Here is a 24,642-nt window from a genome sequence, read left to right as displayed (position 1 = left end):
AGGCTCCTCTGTCCATGGTATTTTCTAGGCAAGAGTACCGGAGTGGCTTGCCATTGCCTTCTCCGAAATATCTATTACTCATCAAATTAAAGACGTTATCAAAAACAGAGAAAGTGAGAAACTGTCAGAATCATGAGGCACTTAGGCAAACATATGACTAAACATAATATAGTATTCTGTATGGGATCCAGGAAAAAATAAGAACAGTAGGTAAAAACTAATGGAATCTGAATAAAGTATGGACTTTAGTTAATGATAATGTGTGAGTCTTGGTCCATTAATTGTAACAAATGTAGTATATTAGTATACGGTGTTAATAACAGGGGGAAATGGAAGCAGGTTATATGGAATCTCTTGTACTAAGTCACAATATTTCTTTAAATCAAAAATTGTCCAAAAAATAAAAAGTATTAAAAATAAGTAAAATGAGAACATAGTTTATTAGAAAGAGAAATTTAAGTTCTTTAAAAAACTAAGCAAATTCAAATAAATATATAAAGGATAAAATAAGAACTACATCACAAAATACACATTTGCAAATAAAAGAGAACACACAATTACTGTAATTAAGGAGAGACGGAAATGGTAGAGTAGGAGGACACTGGGTTCAGCTTCCTTCATGAACGCATCAAAATTACAACTACATACAGCCACTCTTGCTGAAATCAGCTTAGGGACTAGAAAGATGGTGCCTCTCTGATCAAAACTGTGAAGAATGACCCACACGGAGTCCTGTAGGAAGAGAGAAGTGATCTCGTTGGAACTCAAACCCCTAGAGGGGTACACAAAAGAGAAGGGGAGATATTATAGGCTTGAGGATCCTCCCTGAGGAGCAAAGGGTTTCAGCCACATATTAAGCACTCCAACTCTGGGACACCAAATACTGGGAAGACAAGCCCTCTTAAGCTGGTTTTAAAAATAGTAGGACTTACTAAAGAGCTCTAACAAACTGAGACTTTACTCAAGAACTGTGTCAAACAGACTTGGGGCTCTCACTCACTACTAGGAAATGGCTAGTGAAAACTGCCTGGGGCTCTGGTTGGCTGGCCAAAACTGCCCCAGTGTGTCCCCCAGGCTCTAATTCTGGTTCCTCTTGTTCTGGCACTATTCTTCAGTAAGGTGGAGCCTGCAATTGCCAATAAAAATGTGTATGCTGCTGCTGCTGCTGAGTCACTTCAGTCGTGTCCGACTCTGTGTGACCCCTTAGACGGAAGCCCACCAGGCTCCCCCGTCCCTGGGATTCTCCAGGCAAGAACACTGGAGTGGGTTGCCATTTCCTTCTCCAATGTGTGAAAGTGAAGTCGCTCAGTCGTGTCCGACCCTTAGCAATCCCACGGACTGCAGCCTACCAGGTTCCTCCATCCATGGGATTTTCTAGGCAAGAGTACTGGAGTGGCTTGCCATTGCCTTCTCCGAAAAATGTGTATACTTGGAGGGAATGGAGTTGGCTTAGAGCCCAAATCAGGACAAGGCAACCACTGCAAGCACAGGCTTCAATGCACACACTCAGGAGGAGTTAAACTAGCTCCAGGGAAGGGGTGATATTACAGGAGCACATTTTCCTGCACACGTTTGGGTGGACTGAAGTCAGCTCAGAAGTGTGGCATCAAGCCTTCTAGACCTCTAGCCAAGGCATGCAGACAAGGGAAAAAGTGAAAGCAGCAGCGAAAAGAGCCACAATCCCTCACGCCTTGGCATGCCCCAAATCAAAGCAGAAACTGCCAAAACACCCAAGAGAAGCCCAACTCTCAGGGTTCTTGCTCTAGCCCCTTGGGCCCTTAATCCACCTTCAGAGAGAAGCGACAGTCATTGAGGATAGGAGAAGGCGAGGTTTGACTTGGCTCTTCCTCTGTCACCTTCAGTTCCATCCCTACCTCCCACCAAGACTGCAAGCACACCTCAGTGAAGACAGACCCATGCTCATTTCAGATCCAGCTCTCACCAAAGCCACTGTACACATACAAACTGCAGACATTCTCGCATACAAGTATACACCTTTGAGACTGCTTTATCTAATTTCACAGAGACAGATAAAGTAAAACAAAGAGAAAAGACATGAATATGTTTCAAATGAAAGTACAAGGAAAAAAAGTGTTTAGAAATACCCTAATAAAACAGAGATAAATAATTTACCCAATAAAGAGATCAAAGCTCAATGTTAACTGAGCTAAGGAAAAGCATACATGAACACAATGAAAATTTTAACAAAGAACCAGAATCTATTAAAAAAAAAAAACAGAAGTAAAGAAGACAATTACTGAAATGAAAAATACACTAGGGGAATTAACAGGAAATTAGGTGACACAGAATTACATATAAATGATTTGGAAGACAGAATAATGGAAATCACCCAATCAGAAGACCAAAAGAATAATATTTTTAAAAAGGATAGTTTCAGGGACCTCTGGGGTAATGTTAAACATATTAACATGATATTATAGGGGTCTTACAAGGAGCACAGAGAGAGAAAAGGGTAGAAAATGTATCTGATGAAATTATGGCTAAAAACATACCAAATCTGAAGAAGGAAACATATTCAGATACAGGAATCACAGAGAGTCCCCAATAAGATGTACCCAAAGATGTAGCCAAATCCATACTCAGTTCAGTTCAGTTCAGTCGCTCAGCCATGTCTGACTCTTTGCGACCCCATGAATCACAGCACGCCAGGCCTCCCTGTCCATAACCAACTCCCGGAGTACACTCAAATTTATGTCCATCGAGTCGGTGATGCCATCCAGCCATCTCATTCTCTGTCGTCCCCGTCTCCTCCCACCCCCAATCCCTCCTAGCATCAGACTCTTTTCCAGTGAGTCAACTCATCGCATGAGGTGGCCAAAGTATTGGAGTTTCATCTTTAGCATCAATCCTTCCAATGAACATCCAGGATTGATCTCCTCTAGAATGGACTGGTTGGATCTCCTTGCAGTCCAAGGGAATCTCAAGAGTCTTCTCTAGCAACACAGTTCAAAAGCATCAATTCTTTGGCGATCAGCTTTCTTCACAGTCCAACTCTCACATCCATACATGACCACGGAAAAACCATAGCCTTGACTAGACGGACCTTTGTTGGCAAAGTAATGTCTCTGCTTTTTAATATGCTATCTAGGTTGGTCATAACTTTCCTTCCAAGGAGTAAGCGTCTTTTAATTTCATGGCTGCAATCAGCATCCATACTAACACATATCAAAATCAAAATGGCAAAAGACAAAGAAAAAATGTAAAGAAAGAGTCAGTTGCTCGGTCACGTCCAAATGTTTGGGACCCTACGGACTTTAAGCCCACCAGGCTCCTCTACCCATGGAATTCTCCAAGAATACTGCAGTGGGTAGCCATTCCCTTCTCCAAGGGGTATTCCAAACCCAGGGACCAAACTTGGTTCTCCTGCATTGCAGGCAGACTCTCTATAGTCTTGAGTTATCAGGATAGCCCACAGATGAGCTTCCCAGGTAGCACAGTGATAAAGAATCTGCCTGCCAGTGCAGGAGACTCCAGAGACTCAGGTTCGATCTCTGGGTCAGGAAGATCCCTTGGAGGGAGAAATGGCAACCCATTCCAGTATTCTTGCCTGAAAAACTCCATGGACAGAGGAGTCTGGCAACAATCTATAGTCAATGGGGTTGCAAAGTGTCAGACATGACTGAGTAACTGAGCAAGCAGCACAAAGAATCATATTGGAGTGATGGCAACCTTAGTGAGCTGCAACAAGGTCTGACATCCTTTGCAACTGCAAAGCCTAATCCCTTTCAAAAGATAAAGAGAGAATTTTAAAGGCAGCAAGAGAAAAAAAAAAAGCGGGGGTGGGGTCACAGCAAAGGGAATTCTCCTAAGGCTATCAGATATTTTTTAGCACAAACATTTCAGGCCAAAAGAGAGAGAAATGATATATTTACAACAATCAAAGAGGAAAAACCCTACAATACAGTACACCCAACCCAGCAAGAGAAGGAGCGATAAAAAGCAGCTCAGACAAGCAGAAATTAAGAGTTCATCAATACTAAGCTAACCTCACAAGAAGTGTTAAAGGGTTTTAAGTGAGAATGTAAAGTGAAGTAAAAGTCTCTCAGTTGTGTCCAACTCTTTGCGACCCCTTGGTCTATACATTCCGTGAAATTCTCCAAGAATACTGGAGTAGGTAGCCTTTCCCTTCTCCAGGGGATCTTTACAACCCAGGTCTCCTGCATTGCAGGAGGATTCTTTACCAGCTGAGACACAAGGGAAGCCCAAAGTGAGAAAATAAAGGCCAGAACAAAAAGCAAGAAATTATAGGAAGGGAAAAATCTCACTGGTGAAGGTAACTACTTAAATAAGCTGGCATGAAGACTGAACATAGAAAAATGACTAAATCAACTATAACTACAATAAACAGTTAAGAGATAGTATGAAGACGTAAAATATGACATCAAACACAACTACATGTCAAAGAACAACATTAAAACATTCTCTAACACCAAATACAAGATAAACATAAAATACATCAAAGACCTAAATATAAGACTTGAAGCCATAAAACTCCTGGAAGAAAATATAGGCACTATACTTTTGACATAGGTCTCAGCAAGGGAAACAAAAGCAATCAGGCAAGGGAAACAAAAACAATCATATAACAAATGTGATCATATTAAATGTAAAAACATTTGCACACTGAAGGAAACCATCAACTAAACAAAAAGACAACCAACTGAATGGGGGGAGATATGTAAATGATATGACCCATTAAGTGCCAAATACCCAAAATATAGAGAGAGCTCATTCAATTCAATATCAAAAAAAACCCAAACAACCCAATTAAAAGTAGGTAGGTGCATGAATAGTCATTTTCCAAAGAAGACATACTGGAGGCCAATAGGCACATGAAAAGATGCTCAACATAATTAACTATCAGGAAAACAGAAACCAAAACTACAATGAGATATCCTCTCACACCTGCCAGAATGGCTATCATCAAAAGGACAACAAATAGTAAATACTGGCCAGGATGTGTAGAAAATGGAGCTTTGTACACTGCTGGTGGGAATGTAAATTGGTGCTGCCACTATGGAGGCTTCTCAAATAATTAAAAGAGAATTACCATATGATCCAGTAATTCCACTTCTGGGTACATATCCAAAGAAAGCAGATACAAAAATTCAAAAAGTTACATACATCCCAGTGTTCATAGCAGCATTATTTAGAACAGCCAAGGCAGGAAACAATCTAAATAATCACCCACAGATAAATGGATAAAGATTTGCTATGTTTTTATATGTGGACATATATACATAAATGTATAGAATGTGTGTGTGTCTGTATATACATATGTATGCATGAGTGATCAGTCACTCACTCGTGTCCGACTCTTTGTGACCCAAGACTGTAGCCCAGCAGGCTGCTCTGTCCATGGAATTTTCCAGGCAAGGATACTGGAGTAGGTTGCCATTTCCTATTCCAGGGAATATTCCTAACCCAGGATTGAATCCACACCTCTAGTGTCTCCTGCATTGGCAGGTTGATTCTTTACCACTGCCCCTCCTTGGAAGCCCTGTATATAAATACACACACACACACACACACACACACACACACACTGTACATTATACAATATAATCCTGTTGTTGTTTAGTCGCCAAATCATGTATGACTCTTTTGTGATTCCATGGATTGTAGCCCTCCTGGATCCTTTGTCCATGGGATTTCTCAAGCAATAAAACTGGAGAGGTTGGCCATTTCCTTCTCCAGGGGATCTTCCAGACTCAGGGATCAAACCTGTATCTCCTGAATATCGGGGAGATTCTCTACTGCTGAGCCATCGTGTTGTCGTTGTTGTAGTTGTTCAGTGGCTAAGTCACGTCCAACTGTTTGCAACCCCATGGACTATGGCACCCCAGGGTTTCCTGTCCTTCACTATCTTTCGGAGTTTGCTCAAACTCATGTCCATTGAGTTGATGATGCCATCCAACCATCTCAACCTCTGCCCCTTTCTTCTCCTGCCCTCAATCTTTCCCAGTATCAGGGTCTTTTCCAATGAGTCATTTCTACAAAAATTAAATTTGAGCCACTAAGTCAATTCAAAAGTATAAATATTAATATTTTCTTATACATGCCCATAAATAAATTGGGAAATTATTACATGAGTATTACTGCTTAATATTCTTAAGTGGGCTTCCCTCACAGCTCAGTTGGTAAAGAATCTACCTACAATGCAAGAGACCCCTGTTTGATTCCTGGTCAGGAAGATCCACTGGAGAAGGAGTAGGCTATCCACCCCAGTAGTCTTGGGCTTCCCTTGTGGCTCAGCTGGTAAAGAATCCACCTGCAACAAGGGAGACCTGGGTTCAACCCCTGGGATGGGAAGATACCCTGGAGAAGGGAAAGGCTACACACTCCAGTATTCTGGCCTGGAGAATTCCATGGACTGTATAGTTCATGGGGTTGCAAAGAGCTGGACACAACTGAGTGACTTTCACTCACTAATATTCTTAAGAATAAGTTTAAGTAAATGTTTACATTAAAAAAGCTAAATAAACAGAAAAATATGTAACTAAATTCATTCACTTGGAACATATTTGTTACATTAGATGAAAGGCTTAATATGATTAAATATAAACTGTTCAAATGTAATATACAATAATATTTTACTTAATATTTAAAAATATTGTTTCAATTTAAAAAGACAAATTCAGAAAAAGTCAAGAAAATAAATGGCAGTTTTATTTGATATTATTAGATATTAAAACATAAAATAAGCTACACTATTCTTTTAAAAATACACTGATATAAAAGAACGTTGTAAATGGATCACTGGGACAGAACAGAGAACCCACTGGAAAAAGAAGAAGTGATGGATTTCAATTAATTGCATGAAATGAAAAACAATTCAAATTAGATTAATGATAATGGCATATTTGATATCTATATGGGAAATAACAAATATGAGAATCTATATCTCATACCATATAAAACAAATAGTCATGAGTTATAAAATCAAATGTGAAATAATTTAAATAAAAAATATGTAAAAGTGTACAATCGAGGGATCAGGAAGTCCTACCTAACAAAGACTGGAAATTAAATGTGTTAAATGTATAAACAAGGCTTCCCTGGTGGCTCAGCAGTAAAAAGTCCATTTGCTAATGCAGGAGATGTGGGTTTGATCCCTGGGTCAGGAACAAGTCAGTTCAATTCAGTCACTCAGTTGTGTCCAACTCTGCGACCCCATGGACTGCAGCACGCCAAGCTTCCCTGTCCATTACCAACTCCTGGAGTCTACTTAAACTCATGTCCATTGCGCTGGTGATGCCATCCAACCATCTCATCCTATGCAAAGTACTAACTTGAACATATCCTCCCCTTCAAACATTCAGCAAAGGGGTGAAGTTACTTTAAGAAGAAAAATTAAATGTTTATACATAAGATACTGACAAGGATGCGGGGTCAATGGATCTCTCATACATGATTGGTGAGTATGTAAAATGACGTAGCTAATCTGAAAAACAATTTGACAGCTTCTTATAATGTTATATATAGAGCTACCATATAATGCGACAAAAACACTCCCAAACATGTATACTAAAGAAATAAAAATTTATGTAATTACCCAAAATTAAAAACATATGTCTATAAATGTATCAATAAATGAACAAACTATGATATATCACAAAATAGGGTACTACATACCAATATCATATACCAAACTGTTGATCTATGACCAACCAAACTGCATTTGTTTCGAGGGCATTATGCCAAATTTTTTAAAAAGGCAATCTTAATACATTACATACTGTGATTTTACTTATAGAAAATTCTCAAGATGATGAAACTGTATCTGTAAAATATTTCAGTGACTGTCGAGTGTTCAGGTATGAGGAAAGGTGTGACTATAAAGAAGCAGCACAAGGGAGTTTCTTATTCATGAGTGTGTCATACAATAGTTCTATATCCTGATGGTGGTGGTGGATATAAAAATGTACACATGTGAAAAATCCTATAGCTACATAAAACACTAAAAAAAGAAAAAACTAGGCGCTTTTAAAAAATGGTGAAATTAAGATAAAGTCTGCACTTCAGCTAGCAGTATTGTATCAATATGGGATTGTTTATTTTGATGAAGATCCATGGTTTTGTAAGATGGTGTTAGATGGAGAAGCTGGGTTGGATACACAGGAACATTCCATACTAGAATACTAGGAGAATTTGCAACTCTATAATTCTAAAATTGTTTCTGAGTAAAAAAGAAAAAAAAAATTATACATGACCATATAAAAATAGTGTTTAAATTATGACAAAATATAAAGTCAATAAGAAAACATTTTTTCAAACAAAAAATATTTTTTAATCTTTTAAAAGATTAAAATGCTTTCTATAGCATTAAACAAAACAAGCACTCTAAGAACAGTAAAAGAGTAGACAATTCACAGGAGAACACGTGAATTTCCCCAAAAGTTAATGAAAAACTCAGATTGAGTTTTAGACAGAGGGAAGATAACTTAGGGAGACATTAAGGCAGTACTATCAGACTGGCCCAAATTGTAACAGAGAATCAGCTAAACAATGGAGACAAATTTGGGAGTCATGTTTGCTTTTTACCACATGTAATACTTTGGCCACCTGATGTGAAGAGCTGACTCACTGGAAAAGACCTTGATGCTGGGAGGGATTGGGGGCAGGAGGAGAAGGGGACAACAAAGGATAAGATGGCTGGATGGCATCACTGACTCGATGGACATGAGTTTGAGTGAACTTCGGGAGTTGGTGATGGACAGGGAGGCCTGGTGTGCTGCGATTCATGAGGTCACAAGGAGTTGGACATGACTGAGTGACTGAACTGAAATGAACTGCATTAATGACTTATAATATACTGTGGCTTAGCTTTAGCTTTGTTACATGAGAAAAGGAGTTGATAATTGTTCCATTTCCTATCTTGGTAATATTAATTATATGAGAAAATTCATGGGAAAACTTTTCTTTTTATCATACGCTGTAAATAGAATTCTGGGGGAAGTGGAGAATTCCTAAAAGAATTTTTACCTTAAGAATTAACTTTAAGTTTTAAAAAGTCATATATATAAATCAAGTATAAGACACTTAAAGGGGCTATAGGCTACAGGTAAATTAGCTTTAGGCTACACACACATATATACATACATACAGGAGGAGGAAATGGCAACCCCCTCCAGTATTCTTGACTGAAAAATTCCAGGACACACAGCCTGGAGGGCTACAGTCCAATAGGTCACAAAGAGTCAGAAACGACTGAGTAACTAAGCAAAAGTGTGTGTGCATGTACGCACACACACACACACACACACACTGCTAAGTCACTTCAGTGACTTCATATACACATATATATGTGTGTGTGTGTGTGTGTATAAATAAATAAATAAACAAACATTAATGGAGTACATGACCAATGGTAAATGGTAGACTTGACATCTTGAGCTTCCCAGGTGGCACAGTGGTAAAGAATTTGCCTGCCGATGCAGGAGATGAGGATTCAATCCCTGGACTGGGAGGATTCCTTGAAGAGGACATGGAAACCCACTCCCAGTATTCTTGCCTGGGAAATCCCATGGACAGAGAAGCCTGGCAGACTACAGTCAATGGGTTCACAGAGAGTCTGAAACGACTTAGTGACTGAGCACACATACACACAGACTTGACATCCTACCACCTCAGTTAGTGCTTAAGTACACAGGTATGGTGGGGTAGTAAGCCTTGGTCAAATGTACTATAATAAGGAAAATGTCTGATGTGTGTGCAGAACAGCGAAGAAGCTGAGATCTTTTGATTTAAATAGAGCAGTACACAACAATCACAGAAAGGTAACTGGAAAAAAGAACTCGCTTTTACTCAAAGTCACAAAGACTACAGAGAGCTTGGAACCCTGATGTGACACTGTCTGTAATATACCCACAACGGCTCCCTTTGGTTGCTATTGGATAGGAGAAATTAATAGAGCAAGGTCACAAGGGGAACCAATTACAGTACTGAAGTAATTCATCAGAGAAGTTACGAAGACTTGGCCAAAGTATCAATGGAGATTTTGAAAACTAATCAAAATCCACATAGGTATTTCAACTAGAATCCAAAGAATACCCTAGGATATTGAAAGTAAAGTGGGGAGAAACTGTGGAAGATAGCATCTCGGTTCCAACTTTGAAAAAAATAATTGACTTTGTACTTAGTAAAAATAAGAAAGTCTGTAAGAGGTTTTGAGGGAATGTGCAGACCTCAGTCGGAGAAGGCAATGGCAAGCCACTCCAGTACTCTTGCCTAGAAAATCCCATGGATGGAGGAGCCTGGTAGGCTGAAGTCCATGGGGTCGCTACGAGTCAGACATGACTGAGCGACTTCACTTTCACTTTTCACTTTCACACATTGGAGAAGGAAATGGCAACCCACTCCAGTGTTCTTGTTTGGAGAATCCCAGGGATGGGGGAGCCTGGTGGGCTACCGTCTATGGGGTCACACAGAGTCGGACACGACCGAAGTGACTTAGCAGCAGCAGCAGCAGCAGCAGACCTCAGTGTTGGACATGTTAACTCTGAGAAGCCTAATACAAGCATCCAAGTGGAAATGTATAGTAAACAATTCAGTAACTTAAGTCTGGAGTTCAGAGGTGATAAGGTGGCTAAAGATATATTATATGTAAAAGTTGTCATCTCATAGATGATTCAGTTCAGTTCAGTCGCTCAGTCATGTCCAACTCTTTGCAACCCCATTAACCACAGCATGCCAGGCCTCCCTGTCCACCACCAACTCCTGGAGTCCACACAAACCCACGTCTCTTGAGTTGGTGATGCCATCCAACCATCTAATCCTCTGTGGTCCCCTTCTCCTCCTGCCCTCAATCTTTCCCAGCATCAGGATGTTTTCAAATGAGTCAGCTCTTCACATCAGGTGTCCAAAATACTGGAGTTCAGCTTCAATATCAGTCCTTCCAATGAACACCCAGGACTGATCTCCTTTAGGATGGACTGGATAGATCTCCTTGCATTCCAAGAGACTCTCAAGAGTCTTCTCCAACACCACAGTTCAAAAGCATCAATTCTTCTGTGCTCAGTTTTCTTTATAGTCCAACTCTCACATCCATACATGACTACTGGAAAAACCATAGCCTTGACTAGACAGACCTTTTTTGGCAAAGTAATGTCTCTGCTTTTTAATATGCTGTCTAGTTTGGTCATAACTTTTCTTCCAAGGAGTATCTTTTAATTTCACGGCTGCAATCACCATCTGAAGTGATTTTGGAGCCCAAAGAAGAAAAGTCAGCCACTGTTTCCTCTGTTTCCCCATCTATTTGCCATGAAGTGAAGGGACCGGATGCCATGATCTTAGTTTTCTGAATGTTGAGCTTTAAGCCAACTTTTTCACTCTCCTCTTTCACTTTCATCAAGAGGCTCTTTAGTTCTTCTTCACTTTCTGCCATAAGGGTGGTATCAAATGCATATCTGAGGTTATTGATATTTCTCCCGGCAATCTTGATTCCAGCTTGTGCTTCCTCCAGCCCAGCGTTTCTCATGATGTACTCTGCATAGAAGTTAAATAAGCAAGGTGACAGTATACAGCCTTGATGTACTCCTTTTCCTCTTTGGAACCAGTCTCTTGTTCCATGTCCAGTTCTGACAGTTGCTTCCTGACCTGCATACAAATTTCTCAAGGGGCAGGTCAGGTGTTCTGGTATTCCCATCTCTTTTCAGAATTTTCCATAGTTTACTGTAATCCAAACAGTCAGAGGCTTTGGCATAGTCAATAAAGCAGAAATAGATGTTTTTCTAGATCCCTCTTGCTTTTTCAATGATGGATGTTGGCAGTGAATGTTTGCAATTTGATCTCTGGTTCCTCTGCCTTTTCTAAAATGCTCATAATTCTCCAAGCCAGGTTTCAGCAGTACGTGAACTGGAACTTCACGGTTCATGTACTACTGAAGCCTGGCTTGGAGAATTATGACCATTACTCTACTAGCGTATGAGATGAGTGAAATTGTGTGGCACTCTGAGCATTCTTTAGCATTGCCTTTTTTTGGGATTGGAATGAAAACTGACCTTTTCCAGTCCTGAGGCCACTGCTGAGTTTTCCATATTTGCTGGCTTATTGAGTGCAGCACTTTCACAGCATCATCTTTCAGGATCTGAAATAGCTCAACTGGAATCCCATCATCTCCACTAGTTTTATTTGATTTCACATTCTGGCACAGAGAGGATGTCTGGCTCCAGGTGAGTGACCACACCATCGTGATTATCTGGGCCATGAAGATCTTTATTGTACAGTTCTTCTGTGTATTCTTGCCACCTCTTCTTAATCTCTTCTGCTTCTGTTAGGTCCATACTATTTCTGTCCTTTATTGAGCCTATCTTTGCATGAAAAGTTCCCTTTGAATCTCTAATTTCGTTGAAGAGATCTCTAGTCTTTCCCATTCTATTCTTTTCCTTTACTTCTTTGCATTGATTGCTGAGGAAGGCCTTCTTATCTCTCTGGGCTAATCTTTTGAACTCTGCATTCAAACCAGTATTTCTTTCCTTTTCTCCTTTGCTTTTCCTTCTCTTCTTTTCACAGCTATTTGTAAGGCCTCCCCAGACAGCCATTTTGCTTTTTTGCATTTCTTTTTCTTGGGGATCATCTCGATTCCTGTCTTCTGTACAATGTCCTGAACCTCTGCCCATAGTTCATCAGGTACTCTATCAGAGCTAGTCCCTTATTATTATCTAGTCTGAGTCCCTATTTCTCACTTTCCCTGTATAATCATAAGGGATTTAATTTAGGTCATACCTTAATGGTCGAGTGGTTTTCCCCACTTTCTTTAATTGGTATTTGAATCTAAAAGGGATCACCAATAATCATACTGAAGAATGAAAGGGTCTATTCAGAGTTCTGAGTTAGAATATTTTTAGGCACCACGCAAGTTATAAATAACAAGGCTGACCCCAAGATCATATGTGATTGGTAAACACTCTTCATTTTCCTCCATCTACATCTATTAAATTATGATGGTTGGTAAAGTCTTGTGTACAAAATTAGAACTGCTAGAAAACAATTTTGTTTGCATGAAAAACTGCAAACTTAAAAGATAAATATAACATACCTCCCTTTTAGCGTCTCAAATAACATGCAACAGTCTTTGTGAAAATTATTCCTTTTAAAGACTCTTTTTTCATTGAAACTGTTGAAAATTAGTCTTTTTAATGTAAATACATTTTGAAAATAGCAAGACTTTCAGATTCTTTCCTATAAGCATACAGTAGTCTTTATGTTATGGGGAAAGATATACTGGGTTACAAATTTTTAATAATACCCATAATAAACTCTCTGTATATGGAAGAACGTCTTGATAAAAGTAACTAATGCATATCATGCCTATAATTATTTATTTTTCCCATTTTCTTTTGGATACTCCTTGGCCTTTATTAAAAAGCTTGTTTTGACTTTTCTGATGGAATTTTTCCCAATATCAGATCAGATGTTTTAAGAGACTTAAATTGAAGAAATGGCCTTTCCTGTATAGCACATCTAGTTTGCATTTATACAAGCAGGTCTACAACTTTCAATCTGGTTAAATATAGAGTTTCTCTTGGAAGAAACCAGGTATTAGAAGTTTTAAAATGTATTAGAATAAAACTGTTTATATTCTACTCAAGATTTTATAAAAATATCAATTTCCTATGAGAATTTTATTAATAATCACCAATTTTTGCCATTGTATCAATTGATAATAAAATATAGGATTTAAAATAAATAAATGCATTTAAAAATATAATTGTCCTTCAGGTAACAGTACAATGATTTGATATGAAATAAATATTTATGTGACATTTATTTAATTGGCTAATAGTTTCAGATCTGATGTGCAAAGTTAAATAATGCATATTGTTTGTTTCATGAAAACTGTTCTATTTCTTTAAACTTGGACATATTTCTTTATAAATACATGTAAAATCTCTGCCAAACAAGAAGCAGAATAAATCCAAGAATCTATTTCCTATAGGTAACAACCTCCTATTTACCTGTGCACTCTTCCCAGTTTTTAAAATCAGATTTTTGGTATGTATGTATCTACCATCCTTTAAATATGTTTAATCATACCCATACTAGACATTTCAGAGGAGGTAATATTTTAAAAGTCAATAATCTTATAAAAACATATTCAGATTCACTGGTTATCAGGAAGTTCCTAATTAAAATCACACCACTTATTTCTATATATTAAGCAGAACTTTGCTATGTGTATTTCTACCTGAATGGGCTGCTGCTCTATTTCCTAGGATCTTACTACCCATGACATGATTATTACCCTTCCTATTACTCATGATTAACGGCAGAGCTGCCATACTCCAGTTTTTCTAACCAAAAAGATATTTTAAGCTTCCACATAGCAAGCAGCAAGCTAAGATATCCTTAGGCATTTTCTGAAGAATTTTTATTAATATTTTTAATGTTTATAAATACATTTAAAAATTATCTTCTAAAGCTGAGAGTTAATGTCTGGGTTATCAGAAAAAAGAGTTTCCTGATTTCTGGTTCTTTATGTTTTATAACAATGACTTCCAAAAGATATATTTTTATATCAAGATGGAATAAATTTATTCACTGATTTAACTCAGCCCAACCTACCTAACAGAAGCAGAAGATATTAAGAAGAGGTGGCAAGAATACACAGAAGAACTGTACAAAAAAGATCTTCACGACCAAGATAGTCACGATAACATGATCACTGACCTAGATCCAGACATCCTGGAATGTGAGGTCAAATGGGCCTTAGAAAGCATCACTACGAACAAAGCTAGCGGAGGTGATGGAATTCCAGTTGGGCTATTTCAAATCTTGAAAGATGATGCTGTGAAAGTGCTGCACTCAATATGCCAGCAAATTTGGAAAACTCAGCAGTGGCCACAGGATTGGAAAAGGTCAGTCTTCATTCCAATCCCAAAGAAAGGCAATGCCAAAGAATGCTCAAACTACCGCCGCACAGTTGCACTCATCTCACACGCTAGTAAAGTCATGCTCAAAATTCTCCATGCCAGGCTTCAGCAATATGTGAACCGTGAACTCCCAGATGTTCAAGCAGGTTTTAGAAAAGGCAGAGGCACCAGAGATCAAATTGCCAACATCCGCTGGATCATGGAGAAAGCAAGAGCGTTCCAGAAAAACATCTATTTCTGCCTCACTGACTAGGCCAAAGCCTTTGACTGTGTGGATCACAATAAACTGTGGAACATTCTGAAAAGAGATGGGAATACCAGACCACCTGACCTGCCTCTTGAGAAACCTGTATGCAGGTCAGGAAGCAACAGTTAGAACTGGACATGGAACAACAGACTGGTTCCAAATAGGAAAAGGAGTACATCAAGGCTGTATACTGTCACCTTGCTTATTTAACTTATATGCAGAGTACATCTTGAGGAACGCTGGGCTGGAAGAAGCACAAGCTGGAATCAAGATTGCCGGGAGAAATATCAATAACCTCAGATATGCAGATGACACCACCCTTATGGCAGAAAGTGAAGAGGAACTCAAAAGCCTTCTTGATGAAAGTGAAAGAGGAGAGTGAAAAGGTTGGCTTGAAACTCAACATTCAGAAAACAAAGATCATGGCATCTGGTCCCATCACTTCCTGGGAAATAGATGGAAAAACAGTGGAAACAGTGTCAGACTCTATTTTTTTGGGCTCCAAAATCACTGCAGATGCTGATTGCAGCCATGAAATTAAAAGACGCTTACTCCTTGGAAGGAAAGTTATGACCAACCTTGATAGTGTATGTAAAGCAGAGACATTACTTTGCCAACCAAGGTCCGTCTAGTCAAGGCTGTGGTTTTTCCCGTGGTTATGTATGGATGTGAGAGTTGGACTGTGAAGAAAGCTGATTGCCGAAGAATTGATGCTTTTGAAGTGTGGTGCTGGAGAAGACTCTTGGGAGTCCCTTGGACTGCAAGGAGATCCTACCAGTCCATTCTAAAGGAGATCAATCCTGGGTGTTCCTTGGAAGGACTGATGCTAAAGCTGAAACTGCAATACTCATGCCACCTCATGCGACGAGTTGACTCACTGGAAAAGACTCTGATGCTGGGAAAGGTTGGGGGCGGGAGGAGAAGGGGACAACAGAGAATGAGATGGCTGGATGGCACCACCGACTCTGTGGACATGAGTCTGAGTGAACTCCGGGAGTTGGTGATGGACAGGGAGGCCTGGCGTGCTGTGATTCATGGGGTCGCGGAGACTCGGACACGACTGAGCAACTGAACTGAACTGAACTGAACAATTGTGGGAATAATAATACACACCTGAAAGTCCTTCCAAAACTTGGTTCCCTTTTATATCCACTTATGTCTTCTCTCCAACTCTAAGAAAATTTGCTGATTGATACTCCATGGTTTCTAAATTATAAAGGTTCGCCTTTTCTTTATTCAAAATTAGTATTCTGTCCATAAACTAGTGTATTGCCACATAAGCAGTAGAGTACTACTTTTCAGTATCAGAAACATTTCTGTCTGGTTAGTAACTTCTTTAACCTTTATATGCATTATTTTTTCTGAGGTACACTTGCTTTGTTACAAATAATCTTTCTTCAGAAAAGAAAAAAAGGGCAAAATGCAATCACATAGAGATTAAATAATATGCTACTAAAAAACCAACGGGTCAAAAGATTAAATCAAAGAGGAAATTAAAAAAATACCTCAATGCAAATGACAATGAAAACACAAAACATCTACGGGATGCAGCAAAAGCAGTTTTAAGAAGGAAGTTCATAGTGATATGGCCTTCCTCCAGAAAACAAGAAAATTCTCAAGTAAACAACCAAACCTACCACCTAAGAAAACTATAAGAAAAAAGAACAAATACAAACAAAGTTAGAAGAAGGGAAGAAATAATAAAGGGAAAGAATAAATAAAATGGAGTTTTAAATATAGAAAATATCAATAAAAGTGAGAGCTAATATTTTTTAAAAGATAAAATCAACAAACTTCTAGCTAGGCTCATCAAAAAGAAAAGAAAGAGAACTCAAAGAAACCAAGTAAGAAATGAAAGAGAACAAATTCCTGGTTACCAAATGGCAGAGGCATGATACAGGTAGGGAATTAAGAGATACAATCTACTATGCATAAAATAAATAAGCTACAAGGATATATTTTGCACCACAGAGAATATCCATGTGTGCTCATTTGCTCAGTTGTATCTGACTCTTTGTGACCCCATGGAGTGTAGCCCACCAGGCTCCTCTGTGCATGGAATTTTCCCATTAAGAATATTGGAGTGGGTTGCCATTTCCTACTCCAGGGGATCTTCTGACCCAGGGATCAAACTCGTGTTTCATATAGCCAATATTCAATAATAATTTTAATGAAGCATAATTTATAAAAATATTGAATCACTATGCTTTTTGATCTTCTAGGCACCCAATGCTATATTGCCAGCTTTTCAAAACTAATGTCAACTCACTTCTCCAAGTAATTGCCTTGGCAGGATTTCAGTTGAAGATGCATCTTGTACACATGGTACAACTTGTCCAGAGGAAAGAGACATTATTTTCCCTTAAACACTCTGAAAGCACAGCGTTATCACTAGACTACTTCTCTTTGATATCGTATCTCTCTGCTCAAAAGAACAAGGTGTTAAGATCTTGACGAATGACTCTAATCTTATCCTGAATAAGATTTTCCATTTTTCTAAATGTTATTTGATATAGCCATAAGGTCATGCATATGAAAAATCATTTTATCAGTCAACAGAAAAAAAATTATTGCCAATGTATCTACACAGTCATATATTTTTAAATGCTATTATTCAGATTTTTTACCTTTATTACTAGATTCTGCTTTTAATATGCATTGTTTCTAAAAATAAAATATTACTTAAAAACATGAATATTTACCATAAATTTGACTTACTCAAAAATTCTTTCACCTCTAAAAGTAGTTCCAAAGGAGGAACTTCCAAATAGCTTCATTTCTTAATGCTGATTTGATCTAATTTGTATTAACACTCTAATGTCATAATTATTGCTTTAATAAGCTATGTTTACTATCATTTTATTTTGATGGTTATAAATAATTTTATGATTAAAATATGTGCTTCCAATGAAAGCAAATTTCAAAGTAAAGTAAAGAAAATAACAGGAAAATGTATAAAAGATTCTGGCATGTCATCATTAGTAGAACTGGACTACAGAAAGAATTAACTAGATGAATGTAATGCATATTGCAAGAGCTATGAAAGATCTAAGATTTTACCCAACTTACCCAGCTAAGTTTCATGGATCTGGCAGAAAACATGAAACTCATGAGTCACAGTGAAAGGACTGTATTATTCACAGTATAGCAGACAGCATGAGTTTCAAGTCACACTGGTTACTCATTTGCCTCAAGTCCTATGACGATGATGAGGAAGTAGGTCCAGACAGATGTTGCACATGAAATAAGTATGTGTCACAGCTTAAGAAACCCCTATTTATATGGATGCTACTGGCAAACCTGAGCAAATTTTACCCTAGAAAGACATTTTCTATATTATACTGGTAAGGAAACAGAACTGCCTTCTACCCTAGAGGAACACAAAATCTCTCCTTCAAGGCTGAATGTTACACAAACATGCTTGGAAAGATACAGCTGGAACAACACAGATACAAGATTTACATAAATGGCATGGATAAATGTTTCCCAACATATATATATTTGTATAATCTACCTCTTGCTGAGATGATGCTCAAATTTAGAAACATTTTTTACTCAAGTAAGTTATTTTTACTTATTTATACATATAAAAAGAAACATCTAAAACAAACCTAGAGATAGCTCTTATTGCCATTAATCTTTCTCCAAAACATTTTTGAGCTGTTCTTCAGCGCTATGCATGAGGTTAGGTGCTGGAGATAAAAAGGTTGTTTCCAGTTTCAACTGTCTCTAAGTCTAGACCATTAATTACAGGGCAATAAGACCAGTTCTGTGAGAGAGATGTAATTAGTTGTGTTAGGAACAAAGAATAAAGGAAACTAATACAGACTGAAACTGAACAACAGATTATGTGAACCATCAAATTCAATGTTAATTGGGACTTCTATCAGTTTGGCCATTTCACTAGACATGCTTGGTCTTTGGAATAGTTTGAAATTGATCCTCTTGTAGAATATTAGTTAGATATCAGAAGAATTACATATAATTCAGTTTATCTTATGTAAGATAAAATGAATCAATCAAAACTAAGGAAATATTCAAATACTAAATTGAAATATTGTTCATCTTAATATAAGAAAGTATATTTTGACATTTTACTAACTAAATATACAGTATTATTTTTTTCTAACCTGCCTATTCAATTGTGGATGTGTGTAAGCATGCGTCCATTGGGGAGGGGATTGTTACCATTCTTCAATTGCAGTTTTACAAGTCAAGAGCCCTGACCTTCATGGAGCCAAATGAAAGGAAAAAGAAAATTGCCCACACAAGTTAAACCAAGTAGGACTGGCTTTACCTAGAGGCAGGCAAAGTCACTATTATGTATGCAACACTCAGACATAGCGCCAACTAGGTAATTAGCAAGATCTCAGTAACTGATTTAACGTTTTGAAGCCATTAATATGAGTGATCACCTGAATACCAGCCAGAGGGCTGGAGCTGGCTGATATCCCATGAAAAATTTGGAAAAAAAACAGATAATGTTTGTTTGAACATTCCTTTAATCCAGAAACCTTCATATTAGTGGTATTTCCTTTCCTAGAACTTACCTGTTTAGATAATTTGCCTCTTTTTTTTTACTATTACATGGCTTTACATGTCATTAGTGTTTAATGTCTTTCAAAATATGTATTGATATATTGTAATAACCCTTTAATGTTTATGAGTCACAATACATTTTCTCAATTTGTAAATTTACTACTCTTCTAAAAAAGTTTGTTACCTCCTAATGTAAAACATATCAAAATTTAATGTATTAAAGGTATCAATATTTTTTAGTGGCTTTTGCTTTCTTTGTAGTATATTATTTATAAAATCATTGCTTATTATGAGGTCTTAAAAATACACACTGATGTTTATTACAGCTATTTTAAATTTTGCCTTCATATCTAGGTATGTTTACCTGAGGTGAATTTCTATGTATGAGTACAAATAAACTAATTTCCTAGCACCATTCTCAGTCCATTCTTTCCACATCAATCTACAATGTCACTCTTTCCATACAGCTGCTGCTGCTGCTGCTAAGTCGCTTCAGTCGTGTCCGACTCTGTGCGACCCCCTAGATGGCAGCCGACCAGGCTCTGCTGACCCTGGGATTCTCCAGGCAAGAACACTGGAGTGGGTTGCCATTTCCTTCTCCATACAGCAGTCCTCCATAAATTTGTTAACAGTTTCTCTTCTTTTTATTCTATTATTTTGGCCTAGCTTGCAAGTATCACCAATCTTTTATAGAATTAAATTTTAAAATATAAAATTAATATATATTAGTGACAAATATTTCCATATTTTAATTTTATTTCAATATTAATAAATTGTTCTTGATCTTTTGTGTTCTCACATATTTCTCACATGGTTTTTAGATATAGAATACCAATTTTCTACCAAAACTTAGGTTTTTAAATCTTTGAATTTTTGTATTAATTTGGGGAAAACTAAAGGTTTAAAACTGTTATATTTTTATGGCATGACCATGGACATTCTGTTTATTAAGGATGATTTTAGTATCTTTCAATAAAGCTTTTTCATGTTACTTATAAAATCTTTCATATCCTTAACTACTTTTAATTCTACTAATTTTTTTGATATTGATTTTAAATTACATCTTAAAAAGTCACTATTAAATTCTTCTGATTAGTTTGACCTATAGTAATGACAAGTTAAATATGTATTACTTCAGTAAAACTAAAAATAATTTTAAGGATTAAAAACAAATTTTAACATCATCAAATTCTAAATGGTGATGGAGGTCATGGATATGGATATAGTCTCACTGTAAGCATGACCATAAATCTTTAGATTGAACTCTTACTCTAGTAAGTAGTTCTTTTTTCCTTTTTTGTTCTTTTGTTGGGCTGAAAGTGCAAGTTGCTCGATTGTGTATTTGACTCTTTGCGACCCCATGAGCTATACAGTCCACGGAATTCTACAGGCCAGAATACTGGAGTGGTAGCCTTTCCCTTATTAAAAAGCAGAGACATTACTTTGCCAACCAGGGTCCCATCTAGTCAAGGCTATGGTCATGTATGGATGTGAGAGTTGGACTGTGAAGAAAGCTGATCACCGAAGAATTGATGCTTTTGAACTGTGGTGCTGGGGAAGACACTTGAGGTCCCTTGGACTGCAAGGAGATCCAACCAGTCCATTCTAAAGGAGATCAATCCTGGGTGTTCATTGGAAGAACTGTTGCTAAAGCTGAAACTCCAATACTTCGGGCACCTCATGCGAAGAGTTGACTCACTAGAAAAGAGTCTGATGCTGGGAGAGGTTGGGGGAGGGAGGAGACGGGGACGACAGAGAATGAGATGGCTGGATGGCATCACCAACTCGATGGACATGAGTTTGGGTGAACTCCGGGAGTTGGTAATGTACAGGGAGGCCTGGCGTGCTGTGATTCATGGGGTCGCAAAGAGTCGGACACGACTGAGAGACTGAACTGAACTGAACTGAGCCTTTCCCTTCTCCAGGAGATCCTGGATAATTCTTGGTATTGTTTTCTGAAATAGGATTTGTAGTCTGTCTTTTCTAACAGTTTTATTCCTGTTTAGCTGCTAAGTCGTGTCTGAGTCAGACACGAATGAGCGACTGAACTCAACTGAAGTTTGTCTCTGTTTCTCTTCTTATTCTTTGAAGTGAATAAAAAAGTGATTGTTTTTCTTTTTAAGACAGTTAAAAATAATAAAGTTTACTCTATATCAAATAAATTTTAAAATTTTAAATCTGCAATTAAAACACATGCATATATGTATACATTCATGTACATTCACAGGTATATATATTAGACGCATGTTTCTTTTTGTCACATATATGATGATTAATGGGCTTCCCAAGTGTCTCAGCTGGTAAAGAACCCGCCTGCCAATGCAGGAGAACAAGAGATAGGCATTTGATCCCTGGGTGGGGAAGATCCCCTGGAGAAGAAACAGCAATGCACTACCATATTCTTGCCTGAAAAATTCCATGGACAGGGGAGCCTGGCAGGTTACAGTCCATGGGGTCTCAAAATATGACTGAATGTGCACACCTTCACACAATACAAACAATGCTTAATAAATAAATATGATGTTGATCTATAGATCAGCTATATACTCATATTCTGTGGCCATATATATATATATAAAATGCTCTCCTTAAAATATAAGCATATATAGAAAGGTGGTTGGTAGTTTTTTAATAACACAATTTGACTATCATGGAAAATGGTTTTTATCAAAATGTATTTAAGGAGCTTTTATCTTTCGTTTACAACAACCAACTCTCTGGAGTACACTGAATCACAAAAGGCACCAAATGGAACTGCATCTCTCCGCATATTGATGCATATGCTGGCTGTGGGTAAAGGAAAAGCTGAAACCATGTGTTGCAGACTAGGAGCCAGATGCCCCTTTGAGAGCAGATTTCTTTGCTCCCACATATTTGGGGACAAATTTACCAATCTGAAAATATGACTTTGACTAGATTATTAAACATACATGTCAACTAAAAGTAAATATAGTACAATACTGCCTACCACTGGTACTAAAACAATAATAATCATTTTTAGAAAGGCAAATTTCAGAATCTCTGACCCCATAACTAAAAGTCAAACTCCACTTGAATAAACGTTTTCTTAGTAAATTTGCATTTTAAAATCTATGAAAACAAGGCTTAGAAACCTAATTTTCTTCAGGAGATCAATTGGACTCTTTTTTTTAATCTCAGGATGATTTCACACAGTATTAATAGAAAGACAATAAAGTTGTAAACATAAAGGTACAGGATACACTATAAAACATCAAGAATTAAGAACACATTTTACTCAGTGTGATAAAACAGATGTGATATGATAATGTTGTGGTTTTTTCCCTTTCTGCATCACAGGAAATTTTCTACATATGTTCTTAGCTTCTTATACACAAATATTGGGAGAAATAAAATTTCAGTAAGTTTCTCAGCATACTTTCATATAACTCTAGCCTTGAGAGGCAAAGAAACATGCTATAAATTTAGAGAATGTTTGCTTCATTTTTCCTGCTGCTGCTGCTAAGTCACTTCAGTCGTGTCCGACTCTGTGTGACCCCATAGACGGAAACCCACCAGGCTCCCCCCGTCCCTGGGATTCTCCAGGCAAGAACACTGGAGTGGGTTGCCATTTCCTTCTCCATTTTTCCTAGAAACATTTAAATATACCATAACGTTATATCTGTAGTAATTTACTTAAAAACTTCTCTTCTCTTTCTCTTATGGCCAAACAGTTAGTTACCTTGTGGGATAGGCACTTAGGTTAGGTCTGAAGGTACCAAAAAGATTGGAGCATTGTTTTTCTAGCTATTTACATTCAAGGAAGACATCGCTATAACGTAAAATTCAATCCCCTAGGGCTTTCTGGGTCCTGAAGATATTTTATTTACACAGATAAATATTGGAATAAGGAGGAAATATTTTCAAAAGAGGAGGGAAACAGTTGGTCCCTACGCTTCTATAAGCAAAGAAAAGTTGTTAATTCTTCTCTTACTCTGGAATACCTAGCCACTCTCCTTGGAAAACTGACCAGTCTCTCATTGTGTTGCTTAGAGGAGTAAGAATAAGGGTAAAAGAGACCATCACACTCATTATACAAAGTGAAGTATTTAATACGAATTCCATCTTTGGGCCCAAACACCTCCTTTGTCTTTAAAAAACTAAACACAGCATTGCCATATGATCTAGCAATCCCACTCCTGTGCATATTATCTAGAGAAAACTCTAAATCAAAAAGATATATGCACCCATATGCTCATAACAATACCATTTATAATAACCAAGACAAGGAAGGAAACAAAATGTTCACTGACAGATATATGGACAAAGAAGATGTGACGTGTATATATATACAATGGAATATTAATCATCCATAAAAAAGACTGAAATATTGCAATTTCCAGCAACATGAATGGATCTAGAGATTATCATACTAAAGTAAAGTAAGTCAGGCAGAGAAGACCAAATATCATATTGCTTATATGTGGAATCTAAAAAATAATACAAATGAAGTTATTTAATAGACAAGAAACAGTCTAACAGGCATAGGAAACAAACTGAAGGCTACCAAAAGAGAAATGGGGCAAGAAGGAGTAAATTTGGAGTTTCAAATTAGCAATACAAACTGTTGTTGCTACATTGCTAAGTCATTCCTGACTCTGCATATCCATGGATTGTAGCCCAACAGGCTCTTCTGTCCATGGAGTTATTCCAGGCAAGAATACTGGAATGGGTTACCATTTCCTTCTCCAGGGGATATTCCTGTACTAGGAATAGAATATGGGTCTCCTGCACTGGCAGGGAGATTCTTTACCATTGAGCCACCAGGGAAACCCAAATACAAACTACTATATATAAAATAAGATTCTACTGTATAGCACAGAAAACTATATTCAATATCTTATAGTAAACTACAATGGAAAGGTAACTGAAAAAGAACATTGTTGTTGTTGTTATTGTTCAGTTGTGTCCGACTCTTTACAACACCATGGACTAAAAGCACAC

This window comes from Moschus berezovskii, chromosome 4 (assembly GCF_049115385.1).
Source record: "Moschus berezovskii isolate FMDL1 chromosome 4, NW_MosBer_1.0, whole genome shotgun sequence".
Taxonomy (NCBI): Eukaryota; Metazoa; Chordata; class Mammalia; order Artiodactyla; family Moschidae; genus Moschus; species Moschus berezovskii.
This window is presented reverse-complemented; position numbering follows the sequence as displayed.